A 17,106-nucleotide genomic window follows, 5' to 3' on the forward strand; every position below is an offset into this window, starting at 1 on the left:
CTTAAAAAAAAAAAACAAAAGATAAAAAATTGGCACAGGGGTGCGTGCCTGTAGTCCTAGCTACTCAGGAGGCTGAGGCAGGAGAATCACTTGAATCTAGGAGTTTAAGGTTTTAGTGAGCTATGATCAAGACACTGCACTCCAGTCTGGGTGACAGAGGAGACCCTGTCTCTAAAAAAATAATAGGGGTTAGTACGGTGGCTCACGCCTGTAATCCTAACACTTTGGGAGGCAGAGGCAGGTGAATCACCTGAGTTCAGGAGTTCAAGACCAGCCTGGACATAGCGAAGTCTCATCTCATTTTAAAAAATAAATATAAATATAAATATTGTATAACATATGAAAATGTGAAATTCATACTTCAGTCCATAAGTAAAATTTTTTTGGAACATAGCTATGCTTCTCAGCACTACAACAGCAGAGCTGAATAGTTGCAACAGAAACCATATGGCTTGTACAGCCTAAAATATTTGCTACCTGTCCCTTTATGGAAGAAGTTTGCTGACCCATGGCTGGGCATGGTGGCTCATGTCTGTAATCCCAGCACTTTGGGAGGCCGAAGCAGATGGATCACCTGAGGTTAGGAGTTCGAGACCAGCCTGGCCAACACAGTGAGACTCCATCTCTACTAAAAATACAAAAAAAAAAAAAAAAAAATTAGCTGGACATGGTGGCAGGTGCCTGTAATCCCAGCTACTTGGGAGGCTGAAGCGGGAAGCAGAGGTTTCAGTGAGCCAAGATCACGCCCCTGCTCTCCAGCCTGGGCTACAGAGTGAGACTCTGTCTCAAAAAAAAAAAAAAAAAAAGGAAGTTTGCTGACCCTTAACTTAGGGGATTTGATAGCCTTGGAGAAGAGAGGGAAGAACCCCGGAATTTGTAAGTCTCAGGCACCAGGAGGGGCTGAGGGATTTAAGTCAGATACCAATGTAATTGTCACTAGTTTTTGATTGTGTCCAAGGCTATGGTGATCTGAGAAGCAAAGTCACACTGGGGCCCTGGCACACAGATTTATAACACCTGCTGTTCTCTGTGGCTTACACATGTTTCTGAAATGGCAGTAGATGAGAACGAGGGTAGCAAACAGGTAGGAGTTAGGAAGGAAGGTCTCCTGGTGGTCTGAGGTTGAAAACCACTTCTTTTCCACTCCTCTGCTCTCCAGGGACTGTTTGCTGCTGGACTGTCTCTCCAAAGCAAGAAGAGGCCGCCGCTAAGGAGGGGAGCCCAGTGCAGCGATGAATCCCAGACACTGGGGCCTCTGGAAGCTTTAGCCTCTGGGTGGAGGAGTGTCTTGACTAAGCCCATGTTGGTCCTGGACAACTAGAGACCCCAAAAGAACCTACAGGTACTCTTTATTGTGAACTGTGCCAGAACTAGTCTTTAAGAGGCATTCAAGAATGAGCTTTCTGTCTCTGGCAAGCAATCGCTTCTTTCCTTTGTTGCCTCTGCCAAGCTCTTATGTGCAGTGCCACTTCCCTCTTCCATGTCCTACCTTTCCGCTGCTCAAGGTTCTCTTCAACACTTACTTTCTTCAGGATTCCTCTCCTGTCTAGCTCCACCCCCACTGAAACCACAACAGCACAGAACTGAAGAGGAGGCTTTCAGATCCTCAGGAGCACCCCTGCCTTTGGGCAAGGAGGGTGAGGAGGTTTGCACGATGTCCCACGGGGTATGAGTAGCAAAGCCAGGGTTGGAATGTAGGTCCCCGAACTCTCCATCTAGTGCTGTTCCTATCCCATCTCTCAGCTTCAAATGCTCCAATATTTGGGGCACCCTGGCATATAAATCCTTCCTTTGCATCCACAGATGGGAGGCAGCATGTGTCCTGTCCATTCCCTTCATACACACAGTTTCATCCCCAGCTAGACTGGAAAAGGGGGGAGATGGAGACAATGTCTTCTCTTTTGAAAGTCCCTTCATGGGCTGGGCGCAGTGGCTCATGCCTGTAATCCCAGCACTTTGGGAGGTTGAGACGGGCAAATCACCTGAGGTCAGGTGTTCGAGACCAGCCTAACATGTTGAAACCCCGTTTCTACTAAAAATACAAAAAAATTAGCCAGGTGTGATGGTGCATGCCTGTAATACCAGCTAGTCGAGAGGCGGAGGCAGGAGAATCGCTTGAACCAGGGAGGCGGAGGCTGCAGTGAGCCGAGAGCATACCATTGCACTCCAGCTTGGGCAACAAGACTGAAACTCTGTCTCAAAAAAAAAAAAACAAGCCCTTCATCTTCATGCCAGCAAACTACAGCAATGCTTGCTGACACTGTGAAACTGTGCTGGGCTGGACTTCCCAGGGTTCTCACTCCAGAAGGCAGTTTAGTGGAACTAGTGCAGGTTCCAGAACTAGAAAGATGTGCGTTTGCACCAGGCGCGATGGCTCATGCCTGCAATCTCAACACTTTGGGAGGCCAAAGCAGTAGGATCATTTGAAGTCAAGAGTTTGAGACCAGCCTGGGCAGCACAGCGAGACCTCATCTCTACCAAAAAAAATCAAAAAATAAAAAATTAGCCAGGTGTGGTCATGCATACCTGTAGTCCCAGCTACTTGGAAGATTGAGGTGGGAGGATTGCTTGAGCACAGGAGTTCGAGTCTGCAGTAAGCTATGATTGCAACAGTGCACTCCAGTCTGGGCAATAGTATTAAATCCTGTCAAAAAAAAAAAAAAGCCGGCTTGGTGGCTTATGCCTGGAATATCAGCAGTTTGGGAAGGTGAGGCAGGTGTATCACCTGAGCCCACGAGTTCAAGACCAGCCTGGGCAACATAGTGAGACCCTGTCTCTACAAAACAATTTAAAAAATAGCCAGGCATGGTGGCACACACCTGGGTCCCAGCTACTCAGGAGGTTGAGGTGGCAGGATTGCTTGAGCCTGGGAAGTCGAGGCTGCAGTGAGTTGTGATTGCACCACTGCATTCCAGCCTGGGTGACAGAGTGACAGAGAGACAGCCTGTGTCAAAAAAAAAAAAAAAAAAAAAAGGCCGGGCACGGTGGCTCAAGCCTGTAATCCCAGCACTTTGGGAGGCCGAGACGGGCGGATCACGAGGTCAGAAGATCAAGACCATTCTGGCTAACCCGGTGAAACCCTGTCTCTACTAAAAAAGCACAAAAAACTAGTCGGGTGAGGTGGCAGGCACCTGTAGTCCCAGCTACTCAGGAGGCTGAGGCAGGAGAATGGCGTAAACCCGGGAGGCGGAGCTTGCAGTGAGCTGAGATCCGACCACTGCACTCCAGCCTGGGTGACAGAGTGAGACTCCATCTCAAAAAAAAAACAAAAAAAAAAAGTCTGGGTTTGTATTCTGACTCTGCCACTGAATAGCTTGGGAAACCTTGGGTAAATTACTTAAATACTTTAAACAGCCTTATTTTTTTCCTCAAGAAACTAAAGATATGAATATTCACATTGTAGTGTTATTGAAGAGTATATGAGGTGATTGATGTGAAGATGCTTTCAGCCAGAGCCATGATGCATTTATCAGTTTTACACGAGGACCTTAGGCACTGCTGTTGTTAGAAGGAAGGGTTCCACCAGGCGTGGTGGCTCACACCTGTAATCCAAGCACTTCTGGAGGCCGAGGCAGGTGTATCACCTGAAGTCAGGAGTTCGAGACCGGCCTGACCAATATGGTGAAACCCGGTCTGTACTAAAAATACAAAAGTTAGCCGGGCGTGGTGGCACGCACCTATAGTCCCAGCTACTCGGGAGGCTGAGACAGGGAAATTGCTTGAACCTGGGAGGCGGAGGTTGCAGTGAGCCATGATCTCACTACTGCACTCCAGCCTGGTCAACAGAGCGAGACTCCGTCTAAAAAAAAAAGAAAAGAAGAAGAAGAAAGAAGGGTTCCATGGCCAGGCGCTATGGTTCATGCGTGTAATCCCAGCACTTTGGGAGGCCGAGGCAGGTAACTCACTTGAGGTCAGGAGTTCAAGATCAGCCTGGCCAACGTGGCGAAACCCTGTCTCTAAAAAAATAAATGCATAAAATAAATTTTAAAAGAAGGAAGGGTTCCATGACTGTGGAAGTTTGAAATCCACTCTCCTAGAAGTGTTCCTCAAAGATTATTTTCATCTCTTAAGTCTCAGACTGAGCCAGGCAAGGCTGTGGCCCCTCTTCTCCACCAGATGGCAGCAACCTGCCTGCTACTAGCCGTGCCAGGCTGTGTCAACCAGCACAAGATGTTCAGAAAAATATCCCGGGGAAAGACTAGGAAAATGTTAGCGCCAGTACTGAAGACAAGTAAACAGGTCGAAGTGACCCTCTGCAGACGACTTCCTGATACAGAACCCCCTGGGCATCTGTGGCTGTAAATATACCAACTGTCCTGCCCCAGCCACCAGCCAAACTGGTGCTACCCATCTCTCTGCCAGGTGGGAGACCCACCACCCAGTTCTGCTTTAACTCCTTCTTAAACCAAGAAGACTCTCAGGGTGCTGGATACACAGCCTTCAGTAGCCTAAGGTGAGTATGGGGAGTATGGGCAGCTTACCCAGTTGTTAATGAATTAATATGGCACAGAGCGGGGCCGGGCGCAGTGGCTCAGGCCTGTAATCACTTTGGGAGGCCGAGGTGGGCGGATCACTTGAGGTCTGGAGTTTGAGACCAGCCTGGCCAAAATGGTGAAACCCTGTCTCTCCTAAAGATACAAAAATTAGCCAGGCGTGGTGGTGGGCGCCTGTAATCCCAGCTATGCAGGAGGCTGAAGCAGAAGAATCGCTTGAACCTGGGAGGCGGAGGTTGCAGTGAGCTGAGATCGTGCCACTGAACTCCAACCTGCGTGACGGAGCGAAACTCCCGTCTCAAAAAAAAAAAAAAAAAAAAAAAGACACAGAGGTGACATCAGATTCTCTTTCAGAGGCCCCAGGAGTTGTCTTCCAATTTCCCAAAACACTCATGAGGAAGGGCAACATTAAATCTGATAGGCTAAGTACTTGGGGAGGCTTGACCTTCTATCTTGTGGGTGCTTTTATCAAAGAACAGACCTGAAAAAGGACAAGTGCTGTGTAAACAGTTGCTCCATTCACTCATCCAACAGGTATTATTGAGTACCTACTGTGTGCAGTCCTAGGCTACATGCTTCAAGGGATTCAAAGATGAATTTGATTCAGGTCTTTCTTAAAGAAGTTAATATAATTTAGTCCAAATGACAGGTGATTGGGTCATGGGTATTGAAGTGTTGTATATGGAGTTTTTGTTTCTTCTTTTTCTTCCTCCAGATTTCTGTTCCTTATTGTTTGGCTCAGGCCAAAAATTAAATGATAAGGCCATGAAATGGGGAAGAAAGAGGGAAAGGAAATGGTTGGAAGGAAGCCAGAGAAGGCTCAAACGTTTGCCACAGGACTCCATGAAGTTGGCGGAGGACAAGCGAGCCCGGAAGGCTCAGCCCAGGAGCATTCTTGGCTTTGCCCAGGAAATAATTCAAGGGCGAGCTGGTGGTGTTAGGCAGCAACTTTTATTGAAGTGGCAGTGTCCAGCAGCAGCAAAGGTACCACTGTTTGCAGAACAGGACTTTCCCATAGGCAGTGTGTCCAGAGTAGCAACTCAGAGTCAGGGCTGCAGTCATAGTCATACCCACTCTTAATTATATGCAAGTTAAGGGGCAGATTCTGTAGACATTTTTAGAAAAGGGGTAGTTTTCCAGGTTATCGGGTCATTGCCATGGGAAGGGGCCGTAACTTCCAGGTGTTGCCATGGCATCAGTAAATTGACATGGCATGAAAGTGGGCATGTCTTATGGGGAGGTGTTTTCACCCTGTCCCTTTTTTAGCTAGTCCTCAATTAGGCCCGGTGTCTGAGCTCCACCTCTGGAGTCAAATCCTACCACCTGAGCTGAGTCCTGCCTCCTACCTCAAAGTGAGGTGTAGAATCAGGGACACTGTTATTGATGTGTACGGATCTTAAAGTAAAGCATTTCTTCCATCATCTCCCATTGATTTTCCTGGAGAATTAGTGATCCTAGCTCTGACCTGTATGATCTTGCAAATACAGACTGCCTGATTCTTTAAATTGTCTTAAAAATAATACTTATTGGCTTAATACATATTGTTTTAAAAGATACAGACCGGGCCGGGTGCTGTGGCTCACGCCTGTAATCCCAGCACTTTAGGAGGCCAAGGCAGGTGGATCACCTGAGGTCAGGAGTTCGAGACCAGCCTGACCAACATGGTGAAACCCCGGCCCCAACAAAAAGAAAAAAAAATAGCCAGGTGGTGTGGTTGGCCCCTGTAATCCCAGCACTTTGGGAGGCCATCTTACATAGATAAATAAATAAATAAATAAATAAATAATAAATAAAAGATACAGACCTTGAGGTCTCCCCTCTCGGCTTTGGAGACCCCCTCCCTCTGTCTCTATACAGGGGAGTTTCTTCCTTCTTTCTTCTCCCTTCTTTCTTGCCTATTAAACTCTCCGCTCCTTGAAAAAAAAAAAAAAAGAAAAGAAAAAGAGAAAAAGATACAGACCTTGCCAAGTGCAGTAACTCACGCTTATAAATCCCAGCACTTTGGGAGGCTAAGATGGGCAGATCACCTGAGGTCAGGAGTTTGAGACCAGCCTGGCCAAGATGGTAAAACCCCGTCTCTACTAAAAAATACAAAAATTAGCTGGGTGTGGGGGCAGTCCCTTGTAATCCCAGTTACAGATTGTGGTGAGCTGAGATCACACCACTGCACTCCAGCCTGGGTGACAGAGTGAGACACCATCTCAAAAAACAAACAAAAAAAAGATACAGACCTAGGCTGAGCACAATGGCTCACACCTGTAATCCCAGCACTTTGGGAGGCCAAGGCGGGCAGATCGTCTGAGGTCAGGGGTTTGAGACCAGCCTGGCCAACATGGTGAAACCCCATCCCTACTAAAAATACAAAAATCAGGGCCGGGCGTGGTCGCTCACGCCTGTAATCCCAGCACTTTGGGAGGCCGAGGTGGGCAGATCACAAGGTCGAGAGATTGAGATCATCCTGGCTAACACGGTGAAAACCCATCTCTACTAAAAATACAAAAAATTAGCTGGGCATGGTGGCACACGCCTGTAGTCCCAGCTACTTAGGAGGCTGAGGCAAGATAATCGCTTGAACCAGGGAGGCGGAAGTTGCCTTGAGCCGAGATCACGCCACTGCATTCCAGCCTGGGCAACAGAGCGAGACTCTGTCTCAAAAAAATTAAAAATAAATAAATAAATTAGCTGGGTATAGTGGCGGGCGCCTGCAATCCCAGCTACTCAGGAGGCTGAGGCAAGAGAATCACTTGAACCCAGGAGACAGAGGTTGCAGTGAGCCTAAATTACACCACTGCACTCTAGCCTGGGCAGTAGAGTAAGACTCTGTCTCAGAAAAAAAAAAAAAGATACAGACCAGTCTGGGCAACATAGTGAGGCCTTCATCTCTACAAAAAAATTAAAAATTAGCTGGTCATGGTGGCACACGCCTGTAGTACCAGCTGCTTGGGAGGCTGAGGTGGGAGGATCGCTTGAGCCCAGCAGGTTGAGGCTGCAGTAGGCCAGGATCACGCCACTGCACTCTAGCCTGGGGGACAGAGCAAGACCCTGTTGCAAAAAAAAAAAAAAGATGAAGTGTAAAGAATAAAACAGAATGAACCATAATTTCATTGTCCACAGGTAATATTTTCTAAATATATATACCTCACTATGCAATGTGAGAAAGATAAATAATGAAAAGAGAAAGCCCTCCCACCCCTTTTCTCTCAAAATATTTCTAAAGTAACCAGTTAGGTTGTTTAAATTTCCTTCCAGGAAAAAAAAAAAAAAAGTCATGCATTCAGCAGCACATATATCTCTAAGCCTGTATATACTTATCCTCTGCTATTGTAATTATTTGCACAAAAGATCACACTGTACGTACTGTTCTGCACCTTGTTTTCATTTATGGAAGTATCTTGGACATCTTGCCCTGTAGCACAGACTAATCCACCTCATTCTTTTTTTTTTTTTTTTTTGAGACAGAGTCTCGCTCTGTCGCCCAGGCTGGAGTGCAGTGGCCGTGATCTCAGCTCAGTGCATGGTCTCGATCTCCCGACCTCGTGATCCGCCCGTCTCGGCCTCCCAAAGTGCTGGGATTACAGGCTTAAGCCACTGCGCCCGGCCCACCTCATTCTTTTAAATGGCTACATTGTTTTCCCTCGTGTGGCTCTGTGATGTTGTGTTGTCACCAGTCAGCTTTTGCTGTTTCTAACAAAACTGCAATGCATGCTGCCTGGCTCTTAAAAGGCCCAGCTATTTCTGCACACGATTTTCCCACAGGCCCCACAGTTGTGCCCAGGGCCCTAGGAAATAACGTTTGGGGTGAGGCGGAAGGCAATGCTTGGGCCCCTGGAGTTGCCCAGTGGCTTCGTATTACGAATGTGTGGCTTTGACCTCTTTGGGGAAGTTGTCACTCCTCTACCTCCTGTTCGTGACAATCTGGCATGGCTGTTAGCAGGCTGGCCCTCAGGACCATGGGCTGCCCTGGGATGGAGTCCTTGCATCTCCCAGCTGGGTGAGGGCTTGCTGGGTCGGCAGATGGGCTCCCTGGGGCTCTTGGCTCAGGCTGGGGTTGCTCTGCTTGGTTGGTATTCACGGCTGCACGGTGCTGCTCTGAGATTCATAAATAAACAGGAAGCCAGTCCACTTCCTCCTTGCTGGGGTTGGTCCCCAGTCCTTATCAGCCAGTTAGCCCAGAGGGGAAGGAGCAGCCCAGGATTCAGAAGGCTACTTCCTGGTAGAGGTGCTGGGGGATTCCGGCCTCACTGCCAGGATAGCCTCCCCATCTCCATGCACCTATCTACCCAGCATGATAGCCTTACTGACAATCAAAGTTAGGCTCAAATTCTCCCCTTTGGGGAGATTTTTCTGATAAACCCTGCACTCTTATTTCTTTGGTTCTGAGGTCAAGTTCTTTTGAACTTGTAGGAAGCAGCTCTCTAGGTGTTTGTGTGTGTTTTCTCTCTCAAGGCAGCACTGACACATTTTCTTCTGCTGCTTCCCAGTCCCCACCCAGCATGGCTCTCTATTCATGGGGGATGCTCCACAGAGGTTTGAAGACTGAATGACCAATTATAAAAGCGGTGCCAGACAGGGCTGCAGCCTCATCTCACCATGGGGCTGGAAAGCATTGCTTCTTGGGACCATGGGGCAGCTGAACAGGAGGGAGTGGTGAGGACAGTTACCAGAGTGTGAAGCTGAGGTGTGGCTGGGTGAGGCTGGCGATGAGAGCTGCAGATATTCTGTCTAGTCAACAAGTCCTGAAAGCCACTAGACCACATGGAAAATCAGTTCCCTAATTAAAGAGTCACTATATACATTATACTGGGGGTGCCCATTTTAAAGGAATTAGAATTTTTTAAAATACAGTCAAATATAAACAATGCGGAACATATTTAATCTTTTGCAGTGAGACTCAAAGCCTCAAAGCACACATCGGGATACCACTGTGCCTCAGGCAATCATTATGACTATCAATTACTTTACAGAACATTAAACTTAGGCCTGCCAGCCTGGAGCGAGTGAGTCACTGTCAGTTGTTTTTTTTTTTTTTTGTTTTGTTTTTTTTGAGATGGAGTCTTGCTCTATTGCCAGGCTGGAAAGCAGTGGCATGATCTTGGCTCACTGCAACCTCCGCCTCCCAAGCTTAAGCGATTCTCCTGCCTCAGCCTCCCAAGTAGCTGGGATTACAGGTATGCACCACCATGCCCGGCTAATTTTTGTATTTTTAGTAGAGATGGGGTTTCACCATGTTGGCCAGGCTGGTCTCGAACTCCTGACCTCAAGTGATCCACGAACTCCTGACCTCAAGTGATCCACCCACCTCAGCCTCCCAAAGTTCTGGGATTACAGGCATGAGCCACTGCACCGGGCTTGTCGGTTGCTTTTTAAAAAATCTCTGCTATCACCCTGTTCAGTGGCCACCGTTTTCTGTTTTTAAGAAAGCTGGTGCAGAAACCAAACTAAAAAACACCACAACCAAACCCTAAATGCCCAATTATCGCCGCTTTGCAGCTGTACAGACTTCAAATAAAAGTTTCTGTATTAAGCACCTGGAGTGCAGAGAAGCGTGAGATACACGAGGGTTGGAGACCCGCAGGGGAGGACGGAGTGGAGAGTGATGGGTGGGCTTGGCTGGGGGCTTCCGTAGGAGGACATCGCAGCAGAGACCTTCAGGAACGTGCAAGAGGGGCCAGGGAGTGAGGGCAGAGCCCTCTGAGCTGCATCTCAAGGCTGATGCAGACTGAAAGAGAAGCTCTGGAGGCCCCTAATCCCTCAGAAAGGCATCCAAGTTTATAATGTGGATCACGAAAGTGGATTGAGGGATGATCCTGGTGGCTGTTCCAGGGACGTGTGAAATTCAAGGGTTTTTTTGTTGTTTTGTTTTGAGACAAGGTCTTCTCTGTCACCCAGACTGAAATGCAGTGGCTCAATCGTGCCAGCTTTTTTTTTTTTTTTGTAGAGATGGGTGTCTCACTGCGTTGCCCAGGCTGTTCTCCAACTCCTGGGCTCAAGTGATCCTGCTACCTCAGCCTCCCAAGTGCTGGAATTACAGGTTGAGCCACTGCACCTGGCCTCAAAGTGCTTCTTCATCTTCACCTAGCGGCAGCATCCTGGGAGTAGGAGTGGGCATGGGGGTGGTGGTGGGGGTGGAGGGGAGGGTAGGAAGTTTAGCTCCTTCCATGCCCTGCACAGTTTCCAAAGTTTCAACCCAGGGCCAGTTTAGGGTTATACTCCAGAAATAGAGGAGGGGGAGCTCCATAGCTCCACAAAGATGGATAGAGTCAGCACAAACACTGGGCCTAGAGTGACGGATGCGGACTGTAGCCTCCGAGGCTGGCAAAACACTCCTGGCCCTTGCAGCACACTGGCACCCCTGCCCAGCCCAGTCCCAATCAGACGAGAAGAGATAAGTGGAAACCTCAGGTTAAAAATACTCAGTCTTGTAAAGAGAAATAAGAACAGGAAGGAAGTGTGGGGAGGCAAGGCGGAATAGAGAAAAGGCCCCAGAGAAGGAGAAGATGTTCTGAGTGGCCAGAAGCTGATCAGGTGGAGCAGGTGTGGACACCCTCCAGGTGCCTGCCTGACTGCTAGGCATAGCATGGGGTCGAGATGGGCTTTGCTTTCCTGGGCATAGTTCAGGCAGATCCTCCCAGAGAAATGGTTTTGACTCACTGATACCAGGATTCGGATCCCTTCAAACAGTCTCAGACCAGGAGATGAGTGGATGAGCAGAGGGCCTCCGCCGAGGATGGCAGGCCATTCGTGACAGGAGGGGAGCCTGTCATATCTGTCACTGTCTCTGAGGGGGAAGGGGCCAGCTAAGCCCACAGACCCTCAGCATTGGGCAGGGTGGAAAGAGCGTTTAGCTGGCCTTCGGAACAGTAGCCACTCTTGTCAGAGGAAGTGGGGACAGTGAGAAGGCTGAGTGGGGCGGCACAGCGTTGTCTGTATGCCACAGAGGCTAATACTCGGGCTCTGGATCTAGGATGGCTATGTTCGACTCCTGAGACTGTCACCTACTAGCTGTATGACCTGGGACTAACATGTCATCTTGCTGTGTTTCAGTTTCCCCATCTGTAAAATGGGACTAACAATAGGTGACCTCATGGCACTGTAGTGAGGGTAAGTGAGCTAATACACCCACAGCTGCTAGAACAGTATTGGGGCCCTAGTCATTGCTTTTTAAGCGTTAGCTATTGGGGTTGGGGTAGAGGGCAGTGCAGCAGTGGATAGAAAAGACGTACCTAACACCTCATACCAGTGGAACAGTCCTTCACAGAGAGGCTGACACCACAGCAGGCCAGGAGAAGGCTGGGGACAGGAGGCTGTAGAGCTCAATAGAATACAGGCCCGAGTGCTCAGGAACCAGTATCTCATGGAGGATACAAACAACTAAGCAACCACATTTGAGCATAACACAAGAGGGTTTCATACAAGGGCCAGGGTGCCGAGACACAAAGCAACTTTGTCTGCCTTTAGTGTTTGCAAGAGGCCAGGCAAGCTGGTCTTGGAGGTTAAGCAGGCTGAGAAGAAGGGACATGAAAAGATAGTTTAAGAAACAGGGAACACAGTGTACAAGGCGGCAGCTCCTGGGTGGTTGGCCGGGGCTTGGAAGTGAGTGGTGTGGCTAGGGGTGACCAGTTTGGAGTGGCCAGCCAGGACTGGTCTTGCAACGCTCTGCCAAAAGTTTGCACTTTTCCCTGTGGCAGGAGGCAAACGGAGAGACTAGGAAGTGGGGAAATCAATCAGATTTGTGTACTTGAAAGATTTCCTGGCCAGGCATGATGGCTCATGCCTGTAATCTCAGCACTTTGGGAGGCCGAAGTGGGTGGATTGCTTGAGGTCAGGAGTTTGAGACCAGCCTGACCAGGATGGCAAAACCCTGTCTCTACTAAAAATACAAAAATTAGATGGATGTGGTGGCGGGTGCCTGCAATCCCAGCTACTTGGGAGGCTGAGGCAGGAGAATCACTTGAACCCAGGAGGCGGAGGTTGCAGTGAGCCGAGAGTATGCCACTGCACTCCAGCCTTGGTGACAGAGTGAGACTCCATCTCAAAAAAAAAGAAAAAAAGAGAGAGAAAGATTTATGTAGCAGAAGCGTAGAGGGTAAATAAGAGGGGAAGGGAGCAGTGACAGGGAGGTCCACTGGTTAAATGGTCCCAGCAGCGGTCAGGGCAAGAGACAATGAGGGAGGGGTCTTAGAGAACAGAGGGGAGGACTCTTAGAAAACGGATTTATCTGGAAGTATGACAAAGAGCAAGGGGTGGAGATCGGCAACTGGACATTTAGTGATGTCCTTAATGGAGATCGGGAATACAGAGAGGGGAGTGGGGGTCTCACTCCCATCACTCAGACTGGAATTCTGTGGCACAATCTCGGCTCACTTCAGCCTCAACTTCTTGAGCTCAGGTGATCCTCTCACCTCAGCCTTCTGAGAAGCTGGGACTACAGGCACGGACCACCACACCCACCTAATTTTTGTATGTTTAATAGAGACAGGGTTTTGCCATGTTGCCCAGGTGGGTCTCAAACTCCTGGGCTCAAGCGATCCACCCACCTCAGTCTCCCAAAGTGCTGGGATTACAGGCACAAGCCGCCGTGCCTGGCCTACAAAGAAGGTTTTAGAAAGGTAAGCTTGAGGTGGCTGAGACTGCCAGGAGGGCAGAGGAGAGGACAGAAATGGTGGCTGCCACCATGAGAAGGAGGTCCAGCAGGAGATGCCCTTCACACTGAGTAGGGCAAGCTTTACCATGATGCAAATATATGGATGGACACGGAGTCGTGGGCAGAGTGTAGCATGTGGGGTCTCCCGCAGGAGGTGTGGGAAGTGTATTGCAGTGGCTGAGAGGGCTCCCTCGCTCCAGTTCATGGCCAGAAAATTGCAAAGGATCACAGCTTACATTGCCTGGTTAAATTACATAATGGAGTATATGATCTAACATGAACTAAATTAACCTTTACAGAATGAACAAGGGGTTTTAAAAGATTCCAGCAAAAACCCTGCAGATTAAAGATCATCCTAATTTAGCAAGCACAGGCACACAAGAAAATGGAAAGGCCGTCCCTGCTCCTCACAGGAACTCTGCCAGCCCTGTTATGAGGCTAAAAACAGTAACAGTCTAATCAGGGCTAACAGGAAGATGGCCAAAATATTTTTTTATTTTTTAATTTTTATGGGTATATAATAGTTGTACATATGTATGGGGTATGTGTGATATTGTAACACAAGCATACAATGTGTAATGATCAAATCTGGGTAACTGGGATAGCCAGCACCTCAAACATTGATCATTTCTTTGTGTTGGGAACATTCCAAATATTCTCTTCTAGCTAATTTGAAATATACAATAAATGATTGTTAACTATAGTTGCCCTATTGTGTTATCCAACACTAGAACTTATTTCTTCTTTTTTGTAATTTGTAATTATCAAGGTGACTATTTGAAATGTGGACTTTCACATCTACCATTGTTAAAAAACAAACCTCACCCCAAATATATATTGTATCTTGAGGTCCTAATGAGAGTAGTTTGTGTATACAATGTATGCATAATTGAACATATATTAAGGGTGCATGCTCAAATGTTATGACTATGAGATGTAACACCTCAGTTTGGGGGTTTTCATCTCATACAGAACTTGATTTGGGCAAAAATTCTTAAGTCATGAGTTTTGGGTCCTGGGGAATGAACTGGTTTCCTGCTTATCAGTTCCCCACATCTGAAATCCTATGTATTGCACTTACGTCTAAGAACAAAGGATGCTTGTATTCCAGAGCGTGGCTGCAATAGCTCATTTGTCCTTCATTACCTTGGTCCTCTCTTCCTTCTGGAGATGAGGGAAAGATTAGCTGAGCTCCCTAGAGAAAAGCCTTATGTAAACACAAAGTGTTGCTGAAGTTATTGTTATGATTTTCAACAACACTAAGAGGCAGCAATGGAGTATGGTGCTCCAAGGAGTTCTAATCAGGATCCAGGAGTGGAGCGGTTCTAACCTCTTAACACCATATGAATCCAGGGGTCCTTCTGGCGTATGAGTCCTATGGGGCCTGGAGGCTGCTGGGGCTTAGAAAAGATGACCCATGTGCAACACTTGCAGGGAATTAAAATAAAATAAAATAAAAAATAGAAAAGACGAAGCCCCCAAAGGGTAAGATTATCATTCTCTAAGAAGGGAAGAGCCCACCTCCTACTAGACAGAGTCTGAGATGGAACTGGACCAGTCACTGGTCAAGGAAAGGGTTCCTAGTGTCAGCCCAGAAGCCAAAGCCAGAGAGCTGATATCTTCATGGAGACTTGGGTACCTGCATTCTACCTACAGAGGAGGCTGGGGTGGGGGTAAGGGGCCTTCCTGGCCTTTGTACTCTATTTCTCTCTCAAACCAATAATACACACTCATAAAATGTTATATTAAATAAACATTTTGGAGCTAGGGAGACAGGGTCTCGCTCTGTCACCCAGGCTGGAGTGCAGTGGTATGATCTTGGCTCACTACAACCTTTGCCTCCCCAGCTCAGTCGATCCTCTCACCTCAGCCTCCTGAGTAGCTGGGACAACAGGCATGTGCAATCATGCCCAGCTAATTCTATTTTTTGTAGAGCTAGAGTCCCACTATGTTGCCCAAGCTGGTCTGAAACTCCTGGGCTCAAGCAATCCTCCTGCCTCAGCCTCCCAAAGTGCTGGGATTACAGGTGTGAGCCATCACACCTGGCCTAAAATAATTATTTTTATTTTTTGAAACACAATTGTGGGGCAATTTAATAGAGTGGGGATGATTATTTTCCACAATGTATGTCCAGAACTTATATATTGATTCCATGCCCTGTGTGCAAGGTGCTGTACTATCCACCATGGAGATACAGAGATGAACGAAACATCAGGATGCTGATGATTAAGATATGCACATGCCCACAGCACAATGTGAGTACTGGGGCTTGAAATGGTCTGAGGAAAAGGAAGCCAGGTTCCAAGGTGGATGAGGGTCAGGCATAATCATGGAGGAGATGACCTCTGGCCTGGGTGTTGAAGGCTAGGAGGGTCTTGCCAGGTAGAGGTAGAGGTGGAAGGAATGACATTCCCAAAGAAGGAGCAAAATCCCCAAATGGAAAAGCATGGGATGTGCATGACCAATGGTGAGTACTTCCTTCCAGCTGGCATCCCAAAGGTAAAGGAGAAGAGTGAATTTGGAAAGGTGTCTTAGAACCAGATTTCAAATGGCCACATGCTAGACCACTAGATCCAGAGTTTATCTTCACTGAGCCATGGGGATCCTTGAAAAGCTTTTGGACAGGAGAGGCAGTGAACCCAAAAAAGTTAAAAAACGAAACCAAATCTGTCCAGGGACCTATGGTGAATTAGTTTAAGGCCCAGACTGGACTTGAATCCAGATTTGGATTGACACAAGCGAGGCGCCTGGCCCTCACATTGACCAGACATAGATGGGTCTATGGGAAAGTGCTCCAGGCCAGGGGTGGGCAGACTGCTTCTCCCAGAAGCCCTGGATCACGAGTTCCCAAGTAGCTGGGTGTCTTACCCTGCTGCTGGCTTAGGTCTTGGAGCTGAATCTTCCCAGGGAACCTGGGTGGTGGACGAGCCGGTGGCTGGACTGCAGTTCTTGGGAACCCAGATGGGTTGGGCTGGGAATGGCAGAGTGTGGGATCACTGCAATAAAATAAAGGGAGAGGAGTCCTTGCGATGTCCTGGGGTGTGAGGCACACAGGGTGTGGGGCCTTGCATTCCTGGATGGTTGAGACGCCGCAGCTGATTATTATCATTATTATTCCTGTTTTGGCTTCTCCGAGCTTTCATCCTGCAGGACCCTGCCTTGCTAGGCCAGCATCACCAACTAGCAAGAGGCAGGGCAGGGCAAGCGTCTCCTGGCTGCAAGAGAACACAGCATGACTATGGGTTTCTCTCCCAGGGCTGAGCTCCTTCCTAACCCTGGAATAATTTCTCAGGGGGAAACTGAGGCACAGAGGCAGGGAATGATTTGACCACGTTTCTGTAGCAGAGATTTCTTCTCTCCCCCATCACCTCCCACTCACTAGGCCATCCCTGTCCTCCCTCCATTGGGGCAGATCTCGCTGGCCTGGAGGGGAGCCAAAGAAGGTGTGGATTCTAGAAGAGAGAACTGGACTGCAGCCAGGACAGCAGAACTGGTACCCTCTGTGCCAGACGCTGCGGGCACCATGAGGTCAGGCTCCTGGTTTCGCGTCTCTCTGGAAGGTTCTGCCATATGGGTGGATCTTCCCCAATCCCCTGAGGGAAGGCAACACTGCAGACGTGCAAAATGCCCAGCTCCCTCCCGTCAGGGGCCAGATTCAGCATCCTGGGATAGGAAAAGCCTGGATCTCTGGATCTCATAAAGATGGGCCAGGCCCAGGGGCAGAGGGCCAGACGATGGCTCAGAGACAGGGAAAGGTGTGTATGTGTGTGCTGTGTGCACATTTGCTAACGCCAGGCTTCCAGTGGTGGCATGTCCCTGCCTGCTGAGATGAGATGAAAGGGAAAGAGACTAGAAGGGAATGTGAGTGACACTCTGAGGAGTCGGTGCAGGTAAGTGGAATATTCTACAAAAGCCTGGGTCCTGCCAGACAGTGGGTACCCTGAGGAGGATGGAGTTGCAAGCTGCAGG

Source organism: Papio anubis, chromosome 17, assembly GCF_008728515.1.
Source record: "Papio anubis isolate 15944 chromosome 17, Panubis1.0, whole genome shotgun sequence".
NCBI classification, from domain to species: Eukaryota; Metazoa; Chordata; class Mammalia; order Primates; family Cercopithecidae; genus Papio; species Papio anubis.